Below are 21,760 nucleotides of genomic sequence, written 5' to 3' on the forward strand. Positions count from 1 at the left end.
TATATAGACTATGTTATTTAATCCACTCAAATCCCCAGGGTTGTTGGGTTTTGTTTGTTTTCATTTGACAGATGAAGAAGCTGAGATGTGACATGGAAGCCACTTGCTAGTTAGGCCAAAGGGAAACAAAGCGAGAAGTGCTACCAACTCCAGTTTCTGTTCCTAACCATTTCGCTATGTTGTGTCCCAGCATCTTTCCTGATCATGACTGGTCGGAATTTAACCAACCGAATAAAAGAGCCCCAGAAAATTAGGTTTAAAATCTCTTGAGGTGGGATCCCTGGGTGGCGCAGGGGTTTAGTGCCTCCTGCAGCCCGGGGTGTGATCCTGGAGACCCGGGATCAAGTCCCACATCGGGCTCCCTGCATGGAGCCTGCTTCTCCCTCTGCCTGTGTCTCTGCCTCTCTCTCTCTCTCTCTCTGCAACTATCATAAAAAAAAAAATCTCTTGAGGCCCATTGCTAATAGGTTTGTCCAAGGCTCTGATTAAGAATATTCCTTGACTTATACTGACTGCAGAAATGCCTAAGACTGAATGAATGGAAAGGGCAAGCAAAAATGGTGGGTTCTAGCTCTAACCCCAATGCTTTTTTCTTTCCTTTTCTTGGTTTACAAAGAGAAATTTGAATTCCATGGCACTTGTCCATTGAGTACACCAGATTCTTAACATAATATTAATGTAAACAGTCATGTATATATTTTCCAACTTTGCTTCAGACTAAATAAAAACTACACGAATAGACAGAGATTATGAGAGAATTGGCCAAAAAAAAAAAAAAAAAAGTGGTTTGGGCTCTAAAGAAAGAACTAGGTTGCCTTTAAAAATTATGATTAATATTATTTGAGGTTTCTTATTTCTAGTTTACATTTAATCAACGTGTATGATGTATCATGTTTTTAAGACATATGTGTGCCTTGCTGAACAGATAAGAAATTATCCAAAATCATTGTGGCTTAAAAGGTAAACTCTTGTTTTCTTCCAAAAGTAAGTGAGAAGGCCCATCAGCTTTGAGCTCGTTCATGTCACGTAGCTTGCAATTCTGGTCCTGGTTGAGGTAGGGAGACAATCTGGCTTTTTTTTTTTTTTTTTTTTTTTAGTTTGGAGAAAGAGAAGGGAAGTGGATTCCGTCCTTGGGTGTGTGTCTGGAGCAGGGGGTTGAATACGCTTCCTTGGTAGAACCCTATTCTATTGTAGCTTTGGAATGATCTTCTCTGTGTCTCCTGTGATTTGGGGCTGCAATAGAAGCCCAAGGTGACTTTTAGAGATATGTGTAGTTTGCCAATGTCATGGTGAGAAGTGACAGGAGAAATAAAAATCTTCATCTGTGTCCCTCCTCTCTGCTCCCTTTCCTGCTAACTTTACGATCACACCTAAAATGTGTACAGAGGTTTTTTTTTTTTTTTTTAAACTAACTTTCAAATTCTAAACTTCAGCAGCTGACAGCAAAGACACATTCCAGAGCAAATGTGAACCAGCGCTGTGACCGAAAGGGTCATTAGAGGTCCTATGGTTTACTGTCATCTGAACTAAAAATCCAATAGTCTTAAGAATAGCCGTTGGGATTCAACCTGTTTGGAAGTGGGAATATTTCTGCATGGCATAACCTACTAGAACAATGGGGTCCCTGATGGACTAGTGTCCTGCTAATTCTCCTTTAAATGCACGCTGGCTTTATAGAAAATGGTTCCTGGAGATAAACCATGTAGTGCACTGGAAAGATGGTGAGTAAACATACCATTTGGCAGGCTGCACTGACGTTTCCACAGTTTCCTCCTACTGAAAGGACAAAGACTTGACTCCATAGCTTCTCTTGAATTGCTACATGAGTCACAGTTTTACAACAACAGTAATGGGACCTCACATTATTAAAAAGAATTCATCCTCATAGTCAAGTTGGCAGTGTGTCCCGCACTGGGACTTTGACCTTGACAAAGATGAAATGTTGAGCCCATTGAGCTCTTTGTGTTGAAAGGGAACTTGAGAGAAGGTTCCTAAATGAAACAGCCCTTTACTACCTTCTAAAATAGATCATCCTGCTTTGGAGAGCTCTAACTACTAGAAGAGACAGTCTGTATATAGTATAAAAATTTGCCTCTCTAGAACTCATGCCTCCCCACTCCCACCCCCACCCCCCCCCCCCCGGGCATGGGTGCCAGTATTATCCTAGGAGCTATTTAGAATATGTCACATTCAAAAAAATATATGTCGAATTCCTTAAGTCCTTTAATTGTTTAATTGCATTTCCCCCCACCCCCCCAGGTCCAGCAGCCTTAGGCTATCTGGCATTCCTTTCAGTTTCCATATACTCTGTGACGCTGACCATTCTCCTCTGCAAACTCCCCAATTATTTAGTGTCCCTCCTACAACGTATGTGTAGAATGAACCCCCCAAACTCTAGGACAGAGTGAAATGGAGTAACTGCACGCATGCCTAAGGCAGTGGCAGGCCACTGATATTGTAATCCTGGCCTGCTCCAAGCCAGATACTGCCCTGAAGCCTGGGGAAAGCTATTAGCAATTCCTGAGCACAGAGGGGAAGAAAAAAATCAAGGGTAATAATGTAGAAAAGTAATGGCTAGGGACACAGTTTAGAAAATGCAAAGATATTTAGTGGCATTAGATGGATTTATATAAACAGAAATTCCTCAGTGGCTAAAGAGTTGAGTATTAGAATCCTCAGCGTATAACCCAATCCCAAGAATGAGTGGTATTTGGGGCTTTGGACTCTCCCATTCATCTGTAAGCATTCCTATATTCTGATAAACCTTGCTGTTCTAACAAGGGAAAAAGAGAAATGGAAACCATTTCAACAAATGGCAAGTCAGAGAGCATTTTTTCTTTCATCCAAAGCACAACATCTATTAACACTCACTGACATTACTAATCAATGAAAAAGTTAAAGAAGTGACAGGCCAAGGGCAGCTGGTGGAAGAACAATGAGATGAGGTGAAAGTCCTGGAGCTCTGGATGCTCGAAGGAAGGAAGGAAGGATGGAAGGAGAAAAGAAAGAAAGGAAAGAAGAAAGGAAGGAAGAGAAAGAAAAGAAAGAAAGAAGAAAGAAAGAAAGAAGAAAGAAAGAAAGAAAGAAAGAAAGAAAGAAAGAAAGAAGAAAGAAAGAAAGAAAGAAAGAAAGAAAGAAGAAGAAGAAAGAAAGAAAAGAAAGAAAGAAAGAAAGAAAGAAAGAAAGAAAGAAAGAAAGAAAGAAAGAAAGAAAGAAAAAGAAAGAACAAGGTGCATAAGTGCTGGAAAAGGAAAGTGTCTGAGGAGGTGTCCTAGTCTTCTGGGACCACTAGGTGAGCAGCTCACCAAAGGACTCATAAGCCAGAGTAAGAATTTGCTTCACATGAAAGGACGGAAGTATAATCTAATGCCAGACCTCAAAATGTTCACGAGATAATTGAATCCTGCAAGAGCTCTGTTTTGAGAGCACATCAGTTCAGTGACAAACATTCTCTCCAGCAGGGACTCCGTGACTATGTAAACAGTGTGGGGCCCTGTCCTACTGTAGCTGTGTTGCCTCATAAATTCTGCTGACCTATGTAATGTTGTTCAAAATCTCCTAATCCCTTCCACCACCCCCAGTGTTTTACATAAACACGTAAAGCCTAAGAACCTCTATGCTAGATCATTTCTGAGGGAACTTTCAGCTTCAGGTTTTTTGAGGTTGAGGTTTTTTGTCATTGATGATGCTTTGAAATTTGGATGAAGCTACTAGGGCAGAAGGGTTATAGAATTGAGTTCAAACTGGTCATCAAGGCCACTCCGCAGTGCAGAGATCCCAGTCACTCAGGTACACCGTCTCCTGGACCGTGAAGACCAGACATAGACTCATGGGGGAACCGAATTGAATAGTGCTGGTAAATTCTTCACATTGGTGACCTCATTTCTCTTTCCAAAATAATTACTCGTTGCTTTGTTTGTCTTACCACTGCTCTGGCCCGGTGGAACTCCTAAATTAGATTTAAAAAAAAATTTTTTTTTATTTATTTATGATAGTCACAGAGAGAGATAAAGAGAGAGAGGCAGAGACACAGGCAGAGGGAGAAGCAGGCTCCATGCACCGGGAGCCCGACGTGGGACTCAATCCTGGGTCTCCAGGATTGCGCCCTGGGCCAAAGGCAGGCGCCAAATCGCTGCGCCACCCAGGGATCCCCTAAATTAGATTTTTGTGGGGGGCGGGGAGTGATCATCAAAGTTAGGGCAAGCTCTTTCTCTATTAAACGAAGCAAATTTGTAATTACGTTTTAAATTATAGATAAATTGTGTGAAAATTGGAGGTATCAATTATGTGCCATCAATTTTTATACATATCAACTGTGACCTAAGGGACATAGGAAGATGGACAAATGCTCTGTGGTCTATTCCTTAGCTTACAGGCACATCAGTAATAGGGAGGAATTCAGTGCTTTTGTGGCCTGAACAAAAACCATCACACATGGGATGAAAATTATCTTTTAGCCAAAAGGGTTTGAAGAGAGGGCTTTGGAGGCAGGGGTGCCATATATATACATTGCAGAGGAAAAGGAGAGGGAACAGAAAGAAGGCAGGTGCTTACAGACAAAGGTCAGGGTTAGCTTTGATCCTTCTTAATATCTAAATCAGTGATTTCCAAGAGGGAGCAAGCAATTCATTAATTGGATCTGTGAATGTTGCCTACACTAGAAAGGACAGAAAAAATATACATACAAATGGTCTTTAAGGAGGTCGAAATATCTTCAGGAAATTAAAGGGGAATTGAACGTAAAGGAGACAATGCCTGGAGTCCAACAACTGAGAACATAGGCTGTAAAGTGGGAAGAACAAGGGAGGCACTTAAGTGAAAAGAATCCCAAGTGGCTAGCAGATCTGATACAAGTTTTAGTAGCCCAGGGAAGATCTTTTACAAGCTAGCTGGAGAGCAGCTTTGCCTCTCTTGACCAAAGATTTACTGCCTTTCCTGTGGGTGTCATACTTGGGTTTGTTTGTAAGGACTCTGTCCCAGAAAAAAATGTCCTTCCATCTCTTGGGCTATCAACATGGTGAAATGGTGTTGACCCCCTGCCAACAACAAAAATGAAGACAGAGTATTTTGCATTGACCAATGGCTCTGGTCATGCAAATAATTTCCATAGGATCTTGGGAAGAGCTAGTGCCAGAGGAGAAGCATGGAAAAGCAGGCTTTTCCACCCAGGGCTGAAAAAAATATGCAGGAAATGATTTTTTTTTTTTTTAACAGAGAACAAAGTGTTATAGAGTGAAAGACAAGGTGAAGGAAGATATTTGAAGTCTCGGCATTGTTTCTGCTGTGTTTCAATTCTATATATGTTCACTGATACCTATTTATTGCATGCTTGGTCTTTGTCTTAAATTCTGTGGGAGCTCCCATAGGGAATTCAATTTTATCTTCTGTGAGTTCAAGTCTAATTAGAGAAAATGGAGCTTACATATAGGAAAAAAAATAAAGCACTGCAAAAAAATACACAACGAATATGGCAAGGAGTATGATCGGCCTACCCCTACCTCATTCAAATAGGAGCCAGGGACAAGTTTTGGAGGAAAAGAGTTAAGAGAACAGTATCATGTGACCCAAAATGGTCAGAAAAGCTCATGGAATAGTTGGGTCTCAGGGTAGATCATCAAAGATCAATGGTATTTGGACACGTGGGAAGAAATTAAGGTAGGGTAAGAACCTGAGCAAATCCCCCAAAGAAGAGAAATACACATACTAGTATTTGGTCACATGATGATCTATATTTGAGATTTTAAAATTATTTATTAAGAAATCAGAGGATTTTGAGTTGGGTAAGAATGTTAGATTCTCCCCAAGTGTAGGAATCCTTTTATGGGATTGGCCTATCAGCTTCCACTTGAAATACCTGCAATGATGGGGAGGGAGGGAGCTCATCAGTTTTCCAACAGCTAAATGCTTTCCTTTGGTTATTTTGTCCTTTCAGTGTCATGTAGTTCACATTCACTCCCTCAAAACATGGCGGCTCCCCCAAATTAAAGAGAAAATTGGTGGTTTCTCTCTTGTCTTTCTTTTTGTCTCCGGTTCTTCTAGCTGTCTTCCTCAGTAGTCAAGGTGGTGATAAAACATCCACCCAGGATGCTCTCTGGTTTGTTAAGTTCCCTTTGCAAACATGGCACCTGGAAGTGGACCCTTATCTCGTTGTGGTTTGATGGTTCAGTAGAGTGGTTGCTTCCCTAACCAAGATACTACTGGTCTTTTCAAACAATATAAGGTGGCCTTTACTAATTGGCTTTTGTAGACACATCACACTATTGACTGAAAAAAATTAATAGGTTTTTAGATCATAAAACACTCTTGTGTTTTGAACATAGAAATAAATAATGGTAGTGGTGAAGGCTGCCAAATCTAATTCTCTTTATCTTTTTTTGAACATATTTCAGCCTCCATGTGGACAAGAAATCACTCTATAAGTGGTGAGAGAAGCTTGTGTATACGAGTGCCAATAAATTTTGTTGTGGGGTGTAGTGTTTAGAATGTTGACCCCCTCCTCCTAAATATCTTGTCCCATTCTAATCCCCAGAACCTGTTAATGTGACCTTATTAGAAAAAAAAGGTCTTTGAAGATGTAATTGAGTTAAGGATCTTGACATGAGACTATCCCGGATTATCTAATTTACCTTAAATCCCCATGACAAGTGTCTTCATAAGACACAGAAGAAGAGAACACACACCCATAGGAGAAGGTGACAGGAAGACCGAAGCAGAGGTTGGAGTTCGGTAGCCACAGGCCTAGGAATGCCTGCAGGTACCAGAAGCTGGAAGAGGCAAGGAAGGATTCTCTCCTGGAGTCTTCTGAGGAAGCAAGATCCTACCAACACCTTGATTTTAAACTTCTAGCCTCCAGAAATGTGACAGGATAAATTTTGTTGTTTTAAGCCACCAAGTTTATGGTGATTTGTCACAGCAGCCTTAGAAAACGAGCACAGAAGGCTATGTATTTCCAGGGGCATTCCCCTAGGAATGGGGTAAACATCCTCAGTGATCCACATGAACACTACATAGCTACATAGCTTAGGGATATGGAAAATATGTTGGGATGGCAGCCACTGAGACTGCTCCATTCTTAAGGATGGTAGTTCTGCCCTCGTTTAGAAATGTTGTAATTTTCTCTTAATCCATTGCTAAGTTAGAATACAAATATCTGGGCAGCCTGGGTGGCTCAGCAGATTAGCGCCGCCTTCAGCCCAGGGCGATCCTGGAGACCTGGGATCAAGTCCCACTTTGGGCTCCCTGCATGGAGCCTGCTTCTCCCTCTGCCTGTATCTCTGCCTCTTTTTCTCCGTGTGTCTCTCATGAATAAATAAATAAAAATTTAAAAAATAGAATACAAATATCTTCAGTGATGATTGTTAAGCCAAATTTGCTAGGGCCCCTGGACAGGAAAGACTACAGATAGACTAGCTGAGTGTGTGTGTTTTGTAGAACACTTAATACACATATAACAATGATACTTAAAGAAGAGTTTGAAAACACCGGGTGACTCATATATTAATTTGAGTACTCAGGAGCCTAAGCATGCAGCGCTCTATTCAAAAAAGGCCACGTGACTGACAAAAGCAGTCATAAGCAAGTTATGCAAATCATCTCACAGATAGCCATGACATGTTGACACCTCACCATCATGCATGTGTTCTTGCCATGGACTGTGCCAAGAGGCTATTAAAGAAAATTCCTGGAGAGTTTCAACTCTATTGTCGGTGAAGTCTTTTGCGTGCCCGTGACAAATGCATCAAACATAAGGAGCAAATAAGAGTCACTGGAAAATAATGGTGGAATTTAAATCCACACATTCCAAGGCACAAATGAGTGATGTAAAAAAAAAAAAAAAAAAAAAAAAGAAGAAGGAAGAAGAAAGAAAGAAAACAATGCCCTGGTTAATTGGGACAGAACCTACTGCCATGTTCAGTACACATACTACTGTACCAGTGAATCTATCACATCAAAGAGCATGGCTCCAACAGCAAGGGGAAGAAGCTCTTTTAGAAGGACAGTAGAAGAAGGGTAGGGCTGAAAAGAACAGGAACGAAGAGATTATCATTAAAAACTGTGAATCTCAAATTTGGAGGTCATCTTGTCTACTCCCTGCCTGAGCCAGAAATCTCCTCTTCCTCCTCCTTTTTAGAATATAGGAAAAAATAAAACATAATGACTGACTATTTACTGAAAAGTTCATCAGGTGAAAGATAGTGTGCTAAGTACTTTATATGTTTTTTCTCATTTAATCATTCTAATACTGCTATGAGACCAATGATAACCTTCATTTCACAGATAAACACATGTGTTGCTAAAGAAACACGAATTCCCTTTGGCATTCACTCATGCATTTAGCAATACAGACTGGGCACATATAAATATACCAAATATACCCAAGAAAGCAATCGCCTTCAATGACAGGGAACTCAGTACCTCAAAAGGCAACCTACAGGATTTTTGGACAGCCTTGATTCTTAGAAAGTTCTTTCTTACATTGACCTGAGATGCATCTCCCTGCAACTAAGCAATAGGTCACTGTGGTGTCTGTGTTCACTTAGAACAAAATGAGAGAAGACGAAATGGTGAGTGTATGAGGTTTACAGGAGGCAACTGACGGTCTCTGTTTCTGATTTCAGCTAAGTGCAGTTTTTATACTTAACAACTTGTATGGTTTTCACATTAACCCTTATTCTTTGGGGATCCAAGGTGGCTAAATCCCATTAACCCAGGAAGAGAGATGTAGTCTTCCTTCCAAATAGTTTTGAAAAGCCCTTGATAGTTTGGAGGTAGTGTCAGAGGACCATAAATGTGCCACCCACATAAAAGTGAGTCTCTGCTATGCCAGCACATAAATAGCAGGAATAGTTATGTGTCACCACCCAGAGGTCCATGAGTAGTGAGGCGATGAGGAGGACACATTTCAGAGCCTCCCTTGTATGCCTCTCTTGGCGGCATCTTACAGAATGGCCTTTCAAGTAGTCAGAATCCCAGAAGACCCTATTTTCTCCACTCCGAGTGAGGAATTCACGTCCTAAAGGGAGACACTGGAAGCCAGGACACTAGGAATCCCTGCTGTAGGAGAATCCAGTTTATGTAAAAGACCAGGCATTTCGACTGGCAGCTACCCTACCCTGGGGCTCCAAGAGAAGCAAGATCATCTTTGTTCACAGCTTTTCTTTCTAACCCTTCGGGAGCCTTTTGGGAAATCTGTTTTTCTCAAAGAGTCTTCGGCCTTCAACTTAACTACTTGCTCCATCGTTATTATGTCCAAACTGCAGCTTGGCCTAAGAAGTCTAACTTCAACCAATGTGATAATTGCTTCCTACACAGGCACGCCTCGGGGACAGTTCGGGCTCAGTTCCAGACCACCACAACAAAGCGAGCATTGCAACAAAGCAAAGATCACAATAAGGCAAATACAATAAAGTGAGTCAAATGAATTTTTTGCAATAAAGCAAATATCATAATAAAGCGAGTCAAATGAATTTTTTGGTTTCCCAATGTGTATAAAAGTTATGTTTACACTCTACCGTAATCTATGAAGTGTGCAATAGCATTACGTCTAAAAAAGTAATGCATATACTTTAATTGAAAAATACTTTTTTTGCTGAAAAAAATGCTAACCATCTTCTGAGATTTCAGGGAGTTGTAATCACAGAGCACAGATCACCATGACAAATACAATGGTAATGAAAAGTTTAAAATATTATGAGAATCACCCAAATGTGACAAAGGGATACGAGAGGAACCCATGCTGTGGGAAAAATGGCATCGATAGACATCCTGGAGGCAGGCTTGCCACAATCCTTCAATTTGTAAAAAACGCAGTATTCGCAAAATGCAATCAAGCCAAGGATGCCCGTATGTACTAATCTAACAAGAGTTTCCACTCATCGAGCACCTACTATATCGAATCCAATGAAACCATTTATATTGAATCTACATGAAACTATTTCAGCACTGGGTTTGGGAAATATTCCATTTTCCAGTGATGCCACATGAGACAAAGAGCACTTTGGGACTTATTTAGCCTGATAATTACATGGTGGAACTGGGTCTTGAACCCAGATAGGTCTCACTCTACCTCCCTTTATAAAAATAATACTAGCAAAAGCTCACGTTGTGCCAGGCAGTCTTCTAAGCACTTTACACATTTCACTCATTTCATCCTCATAACAAAGGCCTGTTTTACAGCGGAGGTAAAGCGGGGCTAAATCACCTCCACAGGTCACCCTGCTAGTATAAGGGGGAGCTGACTTTTGAACCCAGGCAGTCAGATGCCAGAGGCCAAGCCACTATTCTAAAGCAGTAGCACTGTTCCACGAAGAATGAAACAAGACCCCTATTTCCTAGTGAGGCATTGTCTGCTCCCCTGCCAGCCTGACTCACTCACCTAGGTCTGCAGCCCACCTAGCTCCTGCTGTAGGACCCAGGCTGGTGCTGTATACCCTTGTAGCATCCCATTTTTGGGGAAAGGTAAGCAAGGAAACTGATAGGCAGCGAGGCTGGAGTCCTTCCCCAGGTTCCCCTAAGCACGCCAGGGTGGAGGTTATGAACCTCTGCCCTCAATCTGCTCATGAATGATGGAAACTTGCCTTAGCTTTTCAGGACAGGAGACTTAGAGATGCCTGGGAGGACTTCTGCTGCTCTTATGCAATGACTCAAGGTCATCCAAGGGCGCAGGATACTCCATTAGTGAGGCAATCATATCCAAGAGAGACACAAGCCCCCTTCCTCAGTGCAGTGCAGCCTCTAAACCAGTCACCACTCCTCCCCAGCCTCCTCCTCTGGGTGACTTGGCACGACAACTCACCAGGCTGCGGCAAAGGGTGTTTATCTGCAAGATTAGAGGAAACCAAGCACCCAGTCTGCCCTGGAGAGAGCACAGTTGCAAGCAGAAAGGGCTGCCTGCTAAGTTAGATTACAGCAAACGACCACAGGACTTTTCTCCCCACTGCAGGCCCGTGGAGGACCACGTTTGGTGGGTCTGTCATGGAATGAGAGCTCTGAGGCGGGAAGGGCAGGAGGCAGAGCAGTGGCCAGCTGCTCCTGAGCAGGTCTGGAAGCTGGCACAGACCAATCCGCCTGGCTTGTGTGCATAGTCTAAGCGTTTTCCTGTCTCCTGAACTGTTTTCTTTCTCTGAACGGTTAACAGTGGAGTTAATTATGCACAATTAATAACCATAGCAAAGACTATCAGGGTTCCTAATGACGGCAACCACAGAAGATCTTTTATCTTGGTAGGGTCAGACTATCTCTGCCAAGGACTCAGGAAAATCCTTCAAGAATGGACTTTGCCTCTATTTGGCACCCAATAGACACCCTCTCCACATTCCCTCGTTTACTTCTCACGACCAGTGCGTATTATTGGGATTGCCTCCCCTTTTCCTGATGAAGAAACAGAGGGTCTGAGAAGTTGAGTCACTTGTTCGAGAATGTAAATGGAAGACATCGTATATTTTCCAATGGGGCCCTACTTATTGCAAGAGATGAAGTTGAACCAAGAGATGAAGTTACTCTAGGCAGGGAACCACTGTGGGTCTTTCACTTCTTCAGATAAGGCTTGGGTGTAAATTATCCAAGAGACCAACTACATTCTACAGAACCTGACTCTGCATTCCAGCCTCTGTCATTTCTTTCTTCTCTTAGATCTGGGGGCATAGCAGCCACAGCTTTGTTCCTCTTAGTGGCCAACGGACCCTGACCTACAGGGATGAAACGATGTATTCAATCATAACCTCCCTGCTGTGCAAAAAGCTAACAGACCACGGGGATCCACAGGGAGGGCATCCTGGGGAGAGATCTGTGACTTGAACGACACATGTCCCTCCAGAAGATTCAGGATCAAAGAGATCTTTTGCTTTCTTCTGCTGACAAAGCTCTGAATCAAGTGAGAAGACCAGCAAGGGACAACCCAGTAGCCACCATCCAAACACACCACTCAGGGGAAAAGAACAGACAAAGGTCAGTGAACAGAACAATTCAGGCCTCCAAGGTGTGAGAGAGAGACTGGCCACAAGGCCGGGGCGGATTCCCAGCGGTGGTGAAAAGCAACTGGTCGGAGACCAAACCTTTCTAAGCTTGTTTCAATGTTGACTTCCACAGAGTGGACACACACTCTGAATTTCTGGGTGGATGAGTATGAGCAGAACTCCCAACAGGCTGTTCCTCTGCAAAGGTATTTGTGAACTGAAATCCTCCAAAAAGTAGCTGAAGAAGGAATCCAGAAGGAAATGCCCTCTAGCAGGTTGATTTCTCCCTCCACTTTTTTTTGGGGGGGGGGGGCGTTGAGAGGGAAACGACTCATTTTTTTTTTTTCCTCCAGCAGGAGACTGGATTAATTTTCCCTTCTCTAAGGACAGCGCTTGGGTGTAGAGAGTGGCTCTCGGGCTGTCAAGAACAGAAGTACAGACCGAGTGATCAGAATTAAGAAAACGAAAATGGATCCTAGAGCTAAAATTACTTAACAGCAACAAAAAAGTCAGGTCCTGGCAGAGCCATCTCCTCGGTATACTTGCTATCAAGAGAGAAGAAAGGGGAAGAGTTAAAACAAAAACAAAAACAAAAACAAAGCAGACCTGAAGTTCTATCCATTCTTGGAAGCTCAGAGGAGAAAATCTTTCCATTAACCAAAGGTCAGCAGGCAGCCAGTCCAGGTCTGGATGTAAACAGTTCTAATCCAGACGCCAAAGTAGTTGACAAAGAACAAAGAAAACAGTAGATTTTGGGTGTTTTTTGGGGGAGAAGAAAGGGGGGAGGGCTGCCAGGAGGCCCACAGAAGTTACCTGTCTGGGGGCCGCCGTCTCGGGGGCGGGAGGCGTAAGGTCATCTCAGAAGTTCAGATGGCAATTGCCTCTTGTGAGACGAACGCAGAAAAGTGAGGCCAAACAAGGCAAATGCAGCAAAAATAAGACAACTCTGCATTCATTCGGCGCAGGCCTCCCAACCCCCATTAAACGGGCCGAACAGGTCTGAACCTTGGCGTTCAGTTTTTGACAAAGTCTCCACTGCACTCCACTGCAGGGTTAAAAAAAAAAAAAAAATCAGATCAACTTCCCAGACAAGCAGAGGCCGGTTTAATGATTAAGAGAAACAAAAAGGATTAAATATCTGGCCCGGGAGAATTTTCCTGTGCAAGGAAAATGTCAAAGGCATCCCTCTGCTCTTCCTTCTCATAAAGGGCTTCTCCCCGTGGGACAAACACGCAACTAAGCCATTTATTTATTTTTTTCCATCCAAATGGATCCCTCCCGCGGATCCCCCAGGGGCTGGGGGTCTAAATGCCAAAAGAGAAGAGTGGAGGGTTTCAACTCACCTTTCCGGGTGCGTGGCCGGGGTTCTCAGGGCAGCGGCAGCCCCGAGGTTCCCAGGCCTCGTGGGTGAGTCCCGCGGCTCCTGGGGCCGCCCGAGCAGTGACCAGGCTCACCCTGGGTGCACAGGTGCCCAAGCAGGAGGAGGGCATTGGCCACTGGAGAGCAGGAAATGTGTGACCTCACAGGGGCCTCACCGATAAAGCATTGCAGGGACCTCAGCTATTGAAAGAGTCAGGAGGTCCCGCCCACCTGTCATTTACCTGAATACCTGCGGGCAGGTAGGTGGCCGGCTGTGTGCGGACAAATGAATCAGTTAGAGCAATTTGCCGGATGGAATTTACTTTCTTTCCTGAGCACAGCACGCGTCCAGCCCCGTGGATGGATCTGAATTGGGAAGCCGGTGGCTTCCACGGGCCCCCCTCCAGCCCCCTCCCCAGGAGCTACCTGTAAAGGAGTCCAAAGGGAAATTTAAACACTGAGGCAGTGTTCTGGAGGGCGGAAGAAAGAAGGGTGTGAAGGCTGACTGCTTGGAAAAGAGCCCAGGGTTACCCTCCAGTGCCTTTCTGGATGCATCCGCTTGAATCCCAAGCGCTCCTCTGTTCCCATATAAAAAATTTGCAGGCGACTCTTCAGATTCATCCAAAAAAAAAAAAAAAAACTAAACACGGTATTTGTTGGCAGTTTCTTTTCTTTTCTTTTCTTTTTTTTTTTTTTAAAGATTTGTATTTATTTATCCGTGAGAGACACAGAGAGAAGCAGAGACACAGGCAGAGGGAGAAGCAGGCCCCTTGCAGGACCTAGTGCGGGACTCGAACCCAGGACCTGAGCCAAAGGCAGACACTCAACCACTGAGCCATCCCGGTGTCCCTTGTGGGCAGTTTCAAGGTCGAGTTTTCTTTTTTTTTTTTTTAAGAGTTTTTTTTTTTTTTAAAGATTTTATTCATTTATTCATTTAGAGAGAGAGAGAGGCGGAGACACAGGCAGAGGGAGAAGCAGGCTCCATGCAGGGAGCCCAACATGGGACTCGATCCCGGGTCTCCAGGATCACGCCCTGGGCCAAAGGCAGGTGCTAAACCACTGAGCCACCCAGGGATCCCCAAGGTCGATTTTTCAAATACTTTTTTCCTACACCCCCCCCCCCCCCCCCAGTGGGAGGACAGCATTTTAATTCCATATCCAGGGGTCTGTAAAACTTCGGTGGTTCCTCCGGCGGCTCGCCTGGCAGTTAGTCACATGGTGTTGACAGTTGACTCTAGGCCTGCAATTAGGAGCCATTTAAATGATTCAGATTCGAATGCTAGTACAGTAATAAGGTGGCTTTGTCTGCTGGCTACAGCCAGGAAGAAGGAGTCAGAATTATTTCTGTCCCACGCGTGGTGTGTGACCCTGGGCAAGTCACGGTGTTGCCTCAGCTCTTCCAGAAGGAAACGACAGTAACGCTACAGCTCAGCCCTGCCAGCAGCACCGCACCAGCTGGGAACAATTATGACCAACTGTTTAAACCCTTTGGCATCTTCCAGAGGATTGTAAACAACTCCCTTCTTGTAGTTACACGTTGCGTAGTTCTGTGGTCCCCGTCCAGCACCTCCCAATAATTTATTAATTCTCTGGAAGGTGCTACCTGGGGAAATGGGGGGTTCTCTGTCCCAGGAGATGGCCTGCTTGCCCAGAGAGACATTTTTTTTCCCTCAAAGATAAAAAAATAATACCGGGACTCCTATTCCCCACCCTGGCGCCCTAATCTGTGCCCCTCTTCTCCTGCTACTGTGCCACATGGTCACTCCTTATGCTGCTGCAGCGTTGTTGGTGGGTCCCTGGGTGGGTAGGTTGGCCTCCTGGCTGGGGGACGGGTGGAAGAGGCAAGGAAGGAGGTCCTGATTCTGTTCTCTTGGCCTCAACTTTGGGTGCAGCCAGTCATCCGATACCTTGTAAAACGACCAGGGAGGGAAGAAGGAGAAATTCTAGTCGAGGGCCCAGGGTGCAGGGCGGGCTCTGGATACCTCACCAGGAGGAGAGCTGGCTCCTCAACCCCAGAGTCCCAGTCCCAGGCTGTTTCCTGCCACCATCCCCACCTGGAACTGGGTGAAGAGAATGAAAAGCTTAAAAAAAAACACACACACAACCCCAAACCACTCAACACCCCCATTCACATTTTTATGCAACAGAAACTAAGGCAGGGGTGGCTTCTCCTTAACAACAAGAGGAAGAGGTAAACCTTTTTCCGTGCGGGTCATTTGGGAAAAGTACTATCCACCAGCTTATACTGAGCTGAGAAACATCAGCAAAGCAAAGGCTTCTCCTTCACCTGGGGAGGGTGTCCCCTGGGCCCTGAGAAGGGCAGGGCGAGCCACCAAGCGGATGAATCATCTAGAAGGCCCAGCCTCCCAGTAGTCTGGAGGCCGCCTGCCCTCCCTGCGTGTCAATCATGCCTCACCTTTTTCTAGGGCCACCAAGTCTGTCCTGTGAGACTGGAGTCACAGATTTTTTGTTTGGGTTTTTTTTTTTTTGGAGGGAGTGGGGGGAGTTGGGGAGGAAGAATTTATAGGAAGTGACGATGCATAAAGCTTTATCCAAAGGCTTCCAGGCTGTGGGGCTTCACTCGCTGTATTCATATATGCTCAGCCATCCGCATATATGGCCTGATGAATAAAAAGGAAGGACAAGAGTTGAAGCAGGAGTGGAGCTCACTCTCTGGTGTGGGGTATAAATGAAGAGGAAGAGAAAAAACTAGATGTATTTCACACAATCAGCCATCCTGAGTGAGATAGATCTTGGTACTCCTGGATTTAGAATAATCTCTAAAGGTCAAATAAAAACAATAGGGACTTCATTATCCCATTAGGGCTATTGGAGTAAGAGCTTAATAATGTATTCCATTGCATTATTAAGGAAATGATATTTCTAAAGTATTGAGGAAAAGATAGAACTAATAAAATAAAAAGCTGACATCAAGTAAGTGCTTAGCAAGCACCACTTAACTGTTCTAAGTACTTTTTACAACAGCCCTATAAGTTAGGTACTGTTTGCATTGAAAACTGGGGAAACCAAGGCATAGAAAGGCTGAGAACTTACTTAAGGGCAGCCCAGCCAGCGAATAACAGGCCCAGAGCAGTTTTAACCAGTGGAAGGAAGGGGAGGAGAGTTTCTGATTTCATTCTCACCAGGTAACTAGCTTCTTGGATACTAACGAAGCTTCTTACCCACCCTCTACTCAGAAGGAGGTATCTAGTGGAAGTAGCCCAGAGGGGGTGTAGTTTCTGGGAGAAGTGTCTTCCGTTGCAAATGAATTATTAATCTGGTTTATACGTAGACCACATAAGTCTAGGACATATACCCAGAGGCATGTTTGTGCCCATAGTTATGAGAAAACACACCCTGAACGTGTCACTTGAAATCATCTTTTTGAAGCCTGTCAAACCAAGTCCAAGAATGGAAGATCAACCTGAGGGGCCCCTTCAGAATGATCAGTTGTAAGTCTCAATGACATCTTTTATGGTTATTTCTCTTTATAACTTCAATAGTCCATCCCCTTAAAATCTGAAAATCTTATCAGGACAGCCGTAAGAACAAGGAACTACATACAATTGGATAATATGAGACAACGTGAAATTAAGTTCCAGGACAAACTACTGCCATGATGGCTGGTTGAGGCCGGGGTGGCAACTACTAAATGCACATTGTTTCATTATTTCCCCCCATACCATACAGGGGAACCATTAGTCCTTGCTGAAAGGCCATGGCACCCTGTAGCTCAGAGGTAACCTCAGAATCTTGAAGATGGAAGTCCAAAGACAGTGTAATTTCTATGCCTCGCTTCACAGAAGATGGAGGGATAATCAGGAAAGGAAAAGAGTAGTGTTGGCTGGTGCCATCAGGGAGGACTTCACGGAGAATGTGTGGGACCTTGGAAGATTGGCGAGACGATGAGAAGGGCACATAGTTCTGAACGGGGTGGCAGCATAGACGGAGGCAGGGATGATACCAGCCTGTGTGTGCTGGGGAGGAAGGTGTGGTGGGGAGAGCTGGGGGAGGCAGGGGGAAGAGGATCCACTGCATGCTACATTTGGATGGCTAAGGGGGGGACCAGATTACAAAGACCTTCAAGGGCTGACTGCTTCAGGTCTTCACGGTGATTCTGGCTACTACACTTATGATGGACAAACAGCTTTTTTAATTGGGACCAAAAAAAAAAAAAAAAAAAAGGAAGGAAGGAAGACATTCAGCATCTTGGGCACAGAGTAACTTATTAAGAGTGACATTTTAAGAAAGGTTGAATACAGCGAAAAATAGACTCTTCAGTACAGAGAACAACTGTAAAGTCAATAACAACAACTGTAAATAAGAGTAGACTTATCCAGAAAACCTAAAGAGTGACCATGTTTTCAGTGTGGAGCTAAACTTCCAGGAGATGCCATTTCGGGGACCTTATGATCATCCTTCTCTTCAGAGGCAGGCCTCCTTGACGGTCCTCACATCCCGTAAACATGGTTGTCTGGAGGGACAGGTGGATCCCATTAGAACTCTCTCTGAACTCAAGGTTGGGCCTGTCCCGGTTAACCAGCCAGCTCACTTGGGCTTTTTGATTAGTTTTTATTCTTTTATGTATCCTGACAGGGAAATCTAAGGGGAGAAAGGAGGTCTGTTTTCAAAGCTCTTTCCTTCTAGATCAACACAATGAAGGTTGGCATGCTCAAGGCCTCCTCCTGCAGTGAACCTACGGCTAAGACCATGCCTCATGGCTCGTCAGAATTACTTAGCCCCTGTTTGCTTCCTTTTTTTTTTTTATGGCATATTTGTAGAGTTGTCTAGGATGACTAAAGGCCACAACAAAACATATTCCATGTGATTTTAATAAACACATCTCGAGAAAAAGCCTCTTTGGCTGAAAGTACTCAGCATTATGAGATGAAATTACTGTATACATTCCATCATATTGGCCTCAGGTTTTTTTTGTTTTTTTTTTTAACGAGCTTAGCCCCTGATCTTTCATTGGCTAATTACAAGTGCTGAGCATGATGCAAATAAGCAGATCCCACAAGGGCAATTATGGAAAATAATAGTAATAATCACGAAGATCAGCTGATGTGATAAATGCCGTCTGGTCCGTGTATGTGGAAGAGATTCTGGTTCTCTCACAACCTCAGGGCCTGCGCATTGCCTGCTGTGCAGATGAACTTCTAGGACGCTCTACGGATCTACGGTTTAGGGGCAGACACTTCTCTGCTTTGTGTGCTACTTGGGAGGTTGGGGGTGGGGTGGGGAGGGAGGACATTAGTTATTGGACTTGGCACCTATTTTGTGAACATGGCACATATTTGTGGCCAGCATGCTCTTCTTTAGCACGCGCGCACACACACACACACACACACACGGACTTCATTGTTGGCGGTCCCTAAAATTTTCACAAGGCCTATATTCCACAGCTGTAAATATGTTAATATGACTCCACTCCTGCATAAACCAGGTGGATCAGTCCATTCTTTGGTGATCCACTGAACCAGTTCTTTATTGGTTCCTTTATATGCAGCGGTAATGATGACCCAGGGCCACGTATCATCGATAGAAGATATCTCTTCATCTTGTTAACTTTGGCCTCATTCTAAGGGCTTCCATGTCCTTGTGGATGACCCCTCAAGCATCCTTGGCCTCCTCAACTCTGAGGACATTTACCTCTGCTCCTCTTGAGCTGTTGCTTCTTACGGCCACCTCTTGGATCTTCTTATGACTTCCCAATCTTCCATCTCAAAAAATCTGAGAAATGCCATTCTCTGCTGTATTCACCACCATTCAGGTTCTTCACTCCCTTACTCACACTTTGTCTTCTTCTCTGCATTGATTATGTCCCCTGGTTCCTGGAGGTCACCCAAGAATATCTTTCCCATACTGTTTTCACTTCAAGCTTATCTGGCCCAGATTGCACATCCTGGCCAGCATCTTCCACTTCCTAGTGACCTGGTGGGACTGTGGCACTAGCCTTCTCTCTTCCCATAAGCCTGAAGACTGGTGCCCCTATTTTAGGGATGTCCTGCAGTGCCTGCTGTACTCGTTACTCTCCGTGGCATTCCTGTATCACTTCTCCCTTCCCTCTTGAGGCTCACCCCACCCTCAGTTCATTTTCCTCACCTGGCACCCTAGGCTTTTCATGATCTGGGCCCTGCCTGCCTATCAAAACTCAGTTATATCATTTCTTCCCCATCCACAGAACACCGTGCACCAGACCTGAGGTGCCCGAGTAACTCTGTGTCAGAGAGGAGCACTGCTACACACCCCCGTTTCCATGCGAAAGTGGTTTCCAAAGTGAACCCTGACCGGCTCCACCCTTGGCTCACTCTGCCTCTGGGAGTCCCTGACTGGGAAAATGGGAAAGAACAAGGAGGCCAGCCCGGTTTTGCTCCTTTCTTTCCTGTCCTGGGAGTGAGCCAGACATTTCCTGTGCTGTGCCAAGCTCTGGGTCTTTTCTGGGCAGGCTTCTGATTGAGAAACTGCTGCTCACACGTCTGCCTGGTCCCAGTGTCCTCAAGCTCTTTTTTCCCTTGTTCCAGGTACTGTTCCTCAATTTTACCATTCCCATGTAAAAGGTGATCTTTTTGCCTCCATAATTACACTTTGGGACTTTGCTCAAATTATCCCAAATGTAGACGGAGAACAGTTCTCCTTAGATACCCCCCAAAACCTGTTTGTGGTTCCCATAAATAATTAGTATCTCTCGCTTCCAGGCTCTTACCCTAACATTTATTGTTCATGTACCATTGCCCAGATCGACAGTATGCACATTTTCTGTGTTCTTTTACAGAATCCTGGCAGAAATCCCAGGAACTAACTCTACTTAACAGATGAAGAAATGGAGTCTCTGGGAGGTAATGTAACCTGTCCAACATGCCCACTGGGTGGCAGGCAGACGTGAGACTCAGGTACGACTCCTCCCTTGGCCTGGGAGACTCCTCCTCCCGCTGCAGGGCTCAGCTCCGATGTCATCTCCTTCACAGAACCTTCAGTGACCTCCCCGAGGTCTGTGCCTCCCTCGAGCTTGCCACACACTCTACTTTTCAGCCGTATTTCACGGATTGCCATTTTTAAAAGACCGTCTCGTCTCTAGATAGCCAGGTAGGGAATACAGCTTTACATAGGCCCTCAGGACTCAGCCCAGTGTCAGGAAGGAACTTAGCCCAATGCCTGTGATAAATATTAGTTAAAAGAACTAAAAGGGGTGCCTGGGTGGCTCAGTCGGTTAAATGTCTGCCTTCAGCTCAGCTCATGATCTCAGGGCCCTGGGATCGAGTCCTGCATCAGGCTCCCTGCTCAGTGGGGAATCTGCTTCTCTCTCTCCTCCCTGCTTGTGCTCTCTGTTGCTATCTCTGTCTCTCTCTCAAATAAATAAATAAAATATAAAAAAAAAAAAAGAATAGAGAACTAAAGATGAATACAAGACAAAGGGAGGAGGAGGGAATGGAGAAACTCACGACAAGTTAAATCTTAAGGTTCTATTTCCTTCTCCCAGCACTTTAGGCCTGTGGACTTCAGAGAGGGAGATGATTTTATCCCATTGAAGTGCTACAGTAATACTACAATCTAGACATTCATTATTCACCCCTCCATTCTTTCACTTGCTTATCCAACAAATTTATTAAACACTGCTAATACACAAGTCAGTGTCAAGGATGTGAAGGCTCTATTTTCAGAAACTCACAAAGAATAAGCAGAGTTTAAGACCAATGGTTAAACAATCAGAGGTGGAAATTGCCTAATGGAGGAGTGGCACAGGTGCAGTTGCAAGGAGGGCACGGGCTTGTTTCTTCTCGTCTACAGGCTCCAAGTTGTTAAAAAGTACTTGTCCGAGTTTGCCCAGTTAGCAATATTATAGTAGCCTCACCTGTTTCTGGATCCTATGTGTGACACCCCAGAGAACCTGTGGCCTCTTACAACTTACGGTCTTCACATTGTATGGGCGGGTTCTCTGAGAGGGTAGAAAGACTAATCACTCCTTGCATGTGGTCTCAAAGTTTCATGACCACAGTCAGAATTGCTGGCATCCTAGGAAGAATCTGAAAAAAAGACCCATTCTCTGCAAGTGCCAGAAACATCTGTAGAATATTTACATCTGTAGAACTGAAATTCTTTTACTGTGGATCGGTCTACTTCAGTAAGCTATTCTTAAAGATCCCCACCTCAAACCTCATAAGCTTTGAAAGCATCTGGTGTAATTTAATTCCCTTTTAATTCCATTTTCTGAGCCGTCAATCCTTCATGGAGGACAAATTACCATTTTCTTCACCGTGACCCTCCAACGGATTTGCTGTCTTTTCTGCTGTCTTATAGAGTCCAGGCCCAAGAGCCTGACTTCTCCAAACTTTATCCTGAGGGAGTCTGAAAATTCTTAATAACTAGTAACATAAAGTGTTTACAAATACACACCCCTCCAAAAAATGTCCCTGTGAGATGGAGTGGAAAAGGCAAAATCAAGAGGG

General features: G+C 44.4%; 1 protein-coding gene across 4 annotated transcripts in view; it reads right to left on the bottom strand.

Annotated features, from left to right (window-relative positions):
• LNX1 (ligand of numb-protein X 1) overlaps window positions 1-21,760 on the bottom strand; it is a 174,143-nt gene that overhangs the window by 105,416 nt on the left and 46,967 nt on the right. Inside the window, exon 1 of one of the 4 annotated variants that reach the window (XM_072775043.1) lies at window positions 13,298-13,436. The exons of 2 other annotated variants lie outside the window; for them this stretch is intronic. The gene's annotated coding sequence lies outside the window, so the exon portion shown is untranslated. Of the gene's footprint in view, window positions 1-12,767; window positions 12,900-13,297; window positions 13,437-21,760 lie in introns of those variants that run through there. One more of the 4 variants, XM_072775046.1, reaches the window with a different exon arrangement.

This window comes from Canis lupus, chromosome 14, assembly GCF_048164855.1.
Source record: "Canis lupus baileyi chromosome 14, mCanLup2.hap1, whole genome shotgun sequence".
Classification (NCBI taxonomy): Eukaryota; Metazoa; Chordata; class Mammalia; order Carnivora; family Canidae; genus Canis; species Canis lupus.